Source organism: Periplaneta americana, chromosome 4, assembly GCF_040183065.1.
Source record: "Periplaneta americana isolate PAMFEO1 chromosome 4, P.americana_PAMFEO1_priV1, whole genome shotgun sequence".
NCBI lineage: Eukaryota > Metazoa > Arthropoda > Insecta > Blattodea > Blattidae > Periplaneta > Periplaneta americana.
The window spans coordinates 143997912-144005504 of NC_091120.1; the positions used below are offsets into that span (position 1 = coordinate 143997912).

Here is a 7593-nt window from a genome sequence, read left to right on the forward strand (position 1 = left end):
AGACGGATAGACAAGCATTTATTCAACTATTGATCTCGCCACAGGCAGGTATCTTTACAAAATACTAACAAAGAATGCTATCGTTGTTAGCGAGATTATCAGTCCGACTATTTCCTTTGGTTTCCTGAGTTATTAGATTTTTACGTGGACAGATAACCAGTCTGCCGCACCATTCCCTATCAGGAGGACTAGGGACTCTTCTGTCAGGGTTATCATACCTTAGCCGAATGGACCTGGTTTTAAGGCGCCGGTATTAGCCCTCAGCCTCCCTTAATAAAGGTAGGATTTGATGGTTATATTAGCTGTTGACTTGCCAACTGAAGCATTACCTAGTATTTATTCAATACATTGTTCGGCACTGATGTATTATTACCAAGGCTTTTTCACAAGCCATTCACCCTCCTCCTTTATCAACCGGGCTTGGGACCGGCTAAGGCGAGTATACTTACTGAATATGTCCCTCCCACTCTGGTTAATTCTATCATGTCATTGTATGATGATATTCAGATAATGATCAATAAGGAATCCATAATTCAAATAAACCAAGGATTTAGACAAGGATGTGAGCTTTCTCCAATCTTATATATACATAAATTATATAAATATGGAAAAATCCCAAGAATATATATCTTGAAAGCTATAAATAGGTAAAAACAATACTATTCGCAGATGATCAGATCCTCATTGCTGCTACAGAAGCCTGTCTACAAGAGAGTAAAACATAATTAGATAGCATTCTGCATATGTATAAATATAACATAAAAATCTCAATTAACAAAACCAAAGTTATGGTGATGGAAGGCAAACATAGTACGGTAACCAAAGTAGTGATAAATGACAATGTAAAAGAACAGGTAAATTCCTTCAGATACTTGGAGAATAACATTTCCATATACAATACAAATAAAGACATGAAAAGTAACCATATTTAGTACTTTGCTATAAATGGACAAAATAAAAGATATCTAGGAAAAGCCATGAGGAAAGATGTTAAACTGAGACTAGATAATATCATATCACAGCCGGCCCTGTTTAGGGTAGTGAATCTAGGATATTAAGAGAAACTGACGAAAAGAGGACTGAAGCAACAGAAATGAGATTCGTAAGACCACTTCTAGGACTAACGCTAAGGGACAGAATAGGAGCGAAGTCATAAGAAGAGACTTTGGAATACAATATACAATGGTAGAGAAGGTTATAGTATACCAGAAGCGTAAACGTACATAGAATTCTACCTGATCGACTACCAAGATGAGTTTTGTTTTATAAGCCTACTGGAAGATGGGATATTGGAAGACCAAAAAAGATGGACACAAAAATTCCAGTGACATTTGGTTTCAGAACGAGAATTAAACCACTCCTTGAGAAGGCAGAAGCAGAAGAAGAAGAAGGTTATCGTGTGAATCCTGCTATGGTCATAGAGTTTCCACCACCAAGGGCCAGCCCATCTTTTCTTTTGGGGAAGAGTATGTAAATGACTGCTACGAACTGTGGTGTACAGTTTTAAAACTTCCCCACTTTCTTTGTCAATAGGAATTCCAAAATAAAATGAACAACGGATACTTTGATGAAGATGAAACAGACGACGACAACGACAATGATTATGTGAACAGATATGAAAGCAAAGACGAAGAACATGTCGGCAACGATGAAAGTGAAAACGATGACGATGAGCGCGTTGACGTTCTGAAGCGACTGTTTATACATGACGATAACGCGTATGTAGCAGGACATTATGGTACAATTTTCTGTGATTCCGCCTGTTGCACAACATTCGGAAACATCAACCGCGATATACTGTACTCGCGGAAATGAGGAGGATGTGTGCATGTAGCATTTTCTGATAAAACAGACTTGCTAAACCGCTACTTATACGTGCTACAGATCGCGCTATAGCGCAGAAAGCATAATCCATCTTGAGGTGAACACTGAGAGAAATTGTCTTCCTATATTACGTAAGTAGGCTACGATTCAATTCTTCATCTCGCTGCTTTTCCTTATCAGAGCAAAAATGAAGATTCAGAATTATACTGTGATGTAACAAGAATATACAGAAGTAAACTTTTGGCAGTGCTGCAACTTAATGTCTCCAACATTTCCAGGACAAATTGGTACGATCTGGAGGGTCACTTAAACTATTGGACCAGTAGTTAGGTATCCAGGCACAACAAGCCAAACAAATTAGGAAATCAATTTGCTCTGAAGATGGAACTTGTATGAAGCTCCGAAAGGTTGCAGTCGCTAAGTTCCAGGTTTGGGTGGAATAGCAAAAGTTTGCTTCTGAACAAAATCATCACGAAATTTTATTTAAAGTCTTAAACTGAAACAATACATATAAGCATTCTGAACGACATAAAAATGTTTAGTATTTCTAATATTGGAAATGTCTTTGATGTGTATCATCCGTTAAATTGTTTGTCTTTCTGTTTATGATCGTGTGCCTTTGCTCTCATTAAACCTCTTTGATTTTCTATTATCTCATTGCCTTTCTCCCTGTTGCTTCATTTTTTTTACCCATTTTACAACTGATAATTCCATTTTTACGTTCGTTGTATGTATTTTTCTTTTCCCGATGTTTCACTGCTACCTTTGATATTATTTTTCGCTCTGTTTCAAACTTGCTGCATTTTATCATAGATATTATATCTCTTTTCAACATTTTTAATGATTTTTAAGTATTTTTTTACGTTCTTTAATTCTTGAAAAAAAAATAATAAACCACAATCGCCTGAATTCTGCTACAATCTACTGTATATTTAAAAAGTCTGTAAGTGCAAACTTTGATTATGCTTTATAAATCTATATGCATGGTAATCCTTACATTTCCCCATTCTAATTGCCTTCACTTTATTCTCATATTCCCTCTTGTTGTCGTTTTTCCCTTGTTCTCCCTTTTCCATCGGTTTTGCTTGTATTCAACTCGATTCCCGTCGTTCTTCTTTCACTCCTCACGTCTTCTTATTCCACTTCTCCGTCTCTTATTCCCTTTTTTTCCTCTTATTCCCTTCTCCTCCTCTTATTCCCCTTCTCCTCCTCTTATTCCGTTCACTTCCTCTTATTCCCCTTCTTTTATTTTCCTCTCTTCTTCTTTTATTCCGCTTCTTCTCTTATTTCCCAAGTTCCCTATTTATTCCCATTCTTTTCCTTTCAACCCCTTGCTATCCTTATATTAAACTTTTTCTCCTTAAATTTCCTTTGTTGTTCTTGTATTCTCCTTGTTCTCCATGTCTTCCTCTTGTTCACCTTGTATTCTCCTTCTCCTATTCCCCTTCTCCTTCCATTACCTTTCTTCTTCTTCTTCTCCTTCTATTTCCCTTCTTCTCTCTCTATTCTTCTTCTTCTCCTTCTATTTCCCTTCTTCTCCCTCTATTCTTCTTCTTCTCCTTCTATTTCCCTTCTTCTCTTGCTATTCCCCTTCTTCTCCTTCTTTTTCCCTTCTTCTCTTTCTATTCTATTCTCCTTCTTCTCCTTTTCCTTTTACTTGACTTTCCCTCGTTCTCTTTGTATTCCCCTTGTATTAGCGAGATGGGATTGTATTTTTATGTTACCCTCAACTCCAAAGTTACCCCACTCTCATACTTCGTGAGGTGAAGGAATAGTTCTATGTTAAAATAAACCTGATATTCTAGTATATGTCAACTGTATTTGTAAACATGTTACTTTTTTTACAGATTGCCCAGTGGTTCAGATTTGGTTGCTGCAATTTTGGGATCTGAGATGTCTCGTGCTCTTCTGAAGGAACTGGAGTGCCCTGTTTGCCTTCAGTACTTGTTCCCGCCTTTTCTCCTCTGCAGTAATGGTCACTGCATCTGCAGGGAATGCAGACAGAAGATAGACGCGTGCCCGACTTGCAGGGCCCGTTTCACCGATACCAGGTGTGTTGTGCTTGAGAACATCATCAGAGGACTGATGTATCCCTGTGCCTTCAGTAAAGCAGGATGCAAGGAAGTCCTGTCCTTGCAGTTTCTTGGTGAACACGAAGCAGTTTGTCCTGAAGGAACGCATAATTGTCCCTTGAACAAGTTTCTACCGCAGAGATGCTTCTGGGAAGGAAAATGGAAGGATTTCAAGTCTCATGTCAGACAAAGACATATAGATATCTCAGCGTGTACGAAGCCAACTTTCTCACCGAGGTTCCTTTCTATAAACATAGCCGTTATATTCGCATTTGGAGAAGTGTTCTTCTACATCAAAAGACAACAAAGTGATAAATACTATTTCTATGTGACAGTTCTCGGCACCAATGACAAAGCACATAAGTACAAATGTTCGTATTCACTTAATTCCGAGAACGAAGTGGACAGAATTGTTAAGTGTCATTTCGTGCAAAACTTTAGCGAGGAGTTTGAAAATATCGCCACTTCTTACAAGTGTCTGAGACTCGATGATCAGGAGATAACTAATTACTATTATGGAAATGAATTCCACATGCAGATAGAAATATCTGCATTACACGACTGAAGAATCTTTAATAGCCACGTATTAGCGTTTACCGTTACGCCTACAAATCTAGCATAATCGCATTCGATTTTCACTGTGGAAGTAGATATTTTTTCTTCCTAATATAAAATGGATGTTTGTTCTTTATTTTGTGAGTTTGTTCTGTATTGTAAGTGATGAAGTTTTTCCGGACTAGACACCTCAAATATTGAGGACAGTTCCACATTCAGTATTACGATGGCGTCAAGAATGCAATGAAGTTCAAGATGGCCACATTGAGTACTTTGTAAACTTACAGAATTGAAGACCTATCTTTCAAATGGGACTAAGTGCCAATTTTTCGAATTTAATTTTATTCAATCTAAGTAAAGTGCATCCACATGAGCAAATGGATTCTGTCGTAGTTCAACTGTAAGTGACTCGTTCGTGCGTCGAAAGGTGGTATTGGAGGTACTTCAACATGCATTTGGCAGTCTGTTTTTCATCAATATCTCAGATTTTTTTTTTACATTTAGTCCCTTTGCAAAAATAGGTCTTCATACTTGAAACGATGAATTCATTTTGTAATTAGCAACTTCAGATAATATGTGTGCGCGATAGAGCAGCTTCTAAGTGACTCGTCAGGAAACATGGATTATCCGACAAAAAAGATCAATCATTCCTGAGAGTTTGTTGCAGAGGCGATGAATCATTCTACATAGCATCGACATATCACCAAAGCTACGTCTGAGACAACACATAATATTACACAGACAACTAACAAAGAAGGCTAAGGCAAATTCAAGAACATTCTGTAACCTAGTAAAATTAGACTTGTATCTTAACAATTCAGTATTTTATATTTGTAATGTTTAATGAGCGGATTTCTATGATCTAAAAGTTAGTATTGCTATATAGTATAGTCCAAGATCACTAAACATTTCCTATATCTCAGGTCGAATACTCATTGTCACTGGGTACTTTGTTACTGTCTGGTATAATATGACTTCGAAATATATTCACTAATTATTTGACAGTGAACGTACGTTACAGCACTTACACTGCAGGTAACAAAAATCTGTGGCGCGCGATACACACTGAAAACGATTATTTTCATATGAAATAGGCCTGCCGTGTGTTTAGCATAGGGTCTTTGATTTTCAAAGTAATGTAAACTAGTCTCTTACATCAATTCTTAGACACAAACTAATGATATATAGTCAGTGTTATTTTTAACTTTTAGGTGATAAAAATCCGTTCCCTTAAATGATAAATATTTCGACATTTGTAACGTGATAATTTAATGTCACAATGTGAAGTTACCTTGACTCTAGTTTTGTATTGGACCAGACTTTTATTTAGGGTAACAAGCCTAGACAACGTCACGTGGCAAGGACAAGCATCCATGCCCCAGAAGGAATTTACGAATTTTATCATAGATGTAAGCAACGCAGTGTAATAATTTTTCGTCTCAGTTTTGTTTCTAGTCATTAAGTTAGTAATTTATACTCTCGTGTACCTCAAATAAAATAAATATATGAATAAAATATATAAATAATAACTAAGGCTGGCGATTTCCGACCCTGAACCTAGAAGCTGACTGTTACACTTAGGCCTACTATTGATAACTAGACTAATCGGAGCATACTAAACAATGTCAGACAAAGCGATCATGTGAACTAAGCGCGAAAAAGAATCACATCTCATTCAACCAATTAACCCAATTCTGCTTATAAATGTTGTCAGAACATACCGGCTAAGTCTAGTGTGAAAGCAATGTTTCGGGTCGGAAACCGCCAATCCTAATACCAACATACATTATTTAAGCGTAAAAAGATCTACATTAATTAACCCCTTCAGACCTGAATTTATACTCAAAAATTGAAAAAAGATGGTCATATAATCATGCTGGGGATCCAAAATTCCCAAATCAAGTCTTCATAGGAAATCAAAATTTGGGGACAATTTTGACTCCTGGGGCCCAAAAATTTTAAAAGTATCGAAGACATTCCAAAAGAGAAAAAAAGGGACAATGTACACTATAATGTACATCAGGCCTGAAGGGGTTAAGATAGAAACTACAGGTTAAAAATATCAGGGTCCATTCTAGGAAACGTAGAATAAACTTTTGTTGGTACATAGTTAAAGAACAAAAAGTCAATATTAAATATTATTTAATCATTAAGATAGCATACATTGTTTCGTATTTCTTCATATCTTAAAATAAGGAACTTGGTGTCAAAGTTGGACAACTCCACTTTTACTTTTTTTTTTACAGGAGAGCGAAAAACTAGATCCTTGGAAACCAATGTCACCGTTATACGCACATTTTTTTAAACATTCTCATGGGTCATAGTCTCAAAATATGATTAAAATTAATATTCAGGTCGAAATTTAAGTTTAAAAAGTGGAGTTGTACATCTCCGAAACTAAGTCATGGAGTTGTCTGTTTTTGAAACCAAACGAAGCCATATTTAAAGTGAAATTGTCTACTTTTGAACCTAAGTCTCTTCTAACTCGGTTTCAAAGCAAATTTACGTAAAATTGTACTTATTCATTCGCAAACCGATTATATAAACAATCAGCCATGTTGAATTCGCGATGCGTGATGGGAAAAGGTGGTATGAATGTGGGCTTCTCGTTGACTGCTGAAGGAATTGTCCTAATTTGAAAGCAAGCAATATTGGAGTTGTCTACATTTTGATTCTAAAGCGCACAATTAAGTGCTATTTCCGCTCTGTTCCGTCCGTTTTTGAACCTAAAGAGTTCCAGAATCTCATTCAGCACACAAAATACTATGAGAAACAATATCTCGAAATCGCAAAAAATGGAGTTGTCTAACGCTGATACTATGCTCCTCAAATATATTAAAAATGTGTGTTTAATTCTATCAGTGACTTATCAAATTATAACATCTTAAGAACAAAACTTTTTATATGTTATATAACGTGCATATTTATATTAACGTTTTCGCCAAACCTTATAGCATAATCAGATACTTTTTTGCAATAATATAACCCAGCGTTTCTCAAACTTTTTTGAAGTGGGGACCACTTTTTTAAGTCAGAACAGTTCCGCGGACCACCTTATTCTTGTTCCCTTCGAAAGCAAATGTATCACTTTTGCAGCATATTTTAATACCATTATATTTATATTTTAAAACAGAATTAATTA

General features: G+C 36.2%; 1 long non-coding RNA gene across 1 annotated transcript; it reads left to right on the forward strand.

Annotated features, from left to right (window-relative positions):
- Nucleotides 1-696: 696 nt before the first annotated feature.
- LOC138698245 (uncharacterized) lies at nt 697-6608 on the forward strand. Its single transcript, XR_011331788.1, has 2 exons — nt 697-1955; nt 3672-6608. It is a non-coding gene; the product is annotated as an uncharacterized lncRNA (long non-coding RNA).
- Nucleotides 6609-7593: the final 985 nt, after the last annotated feature.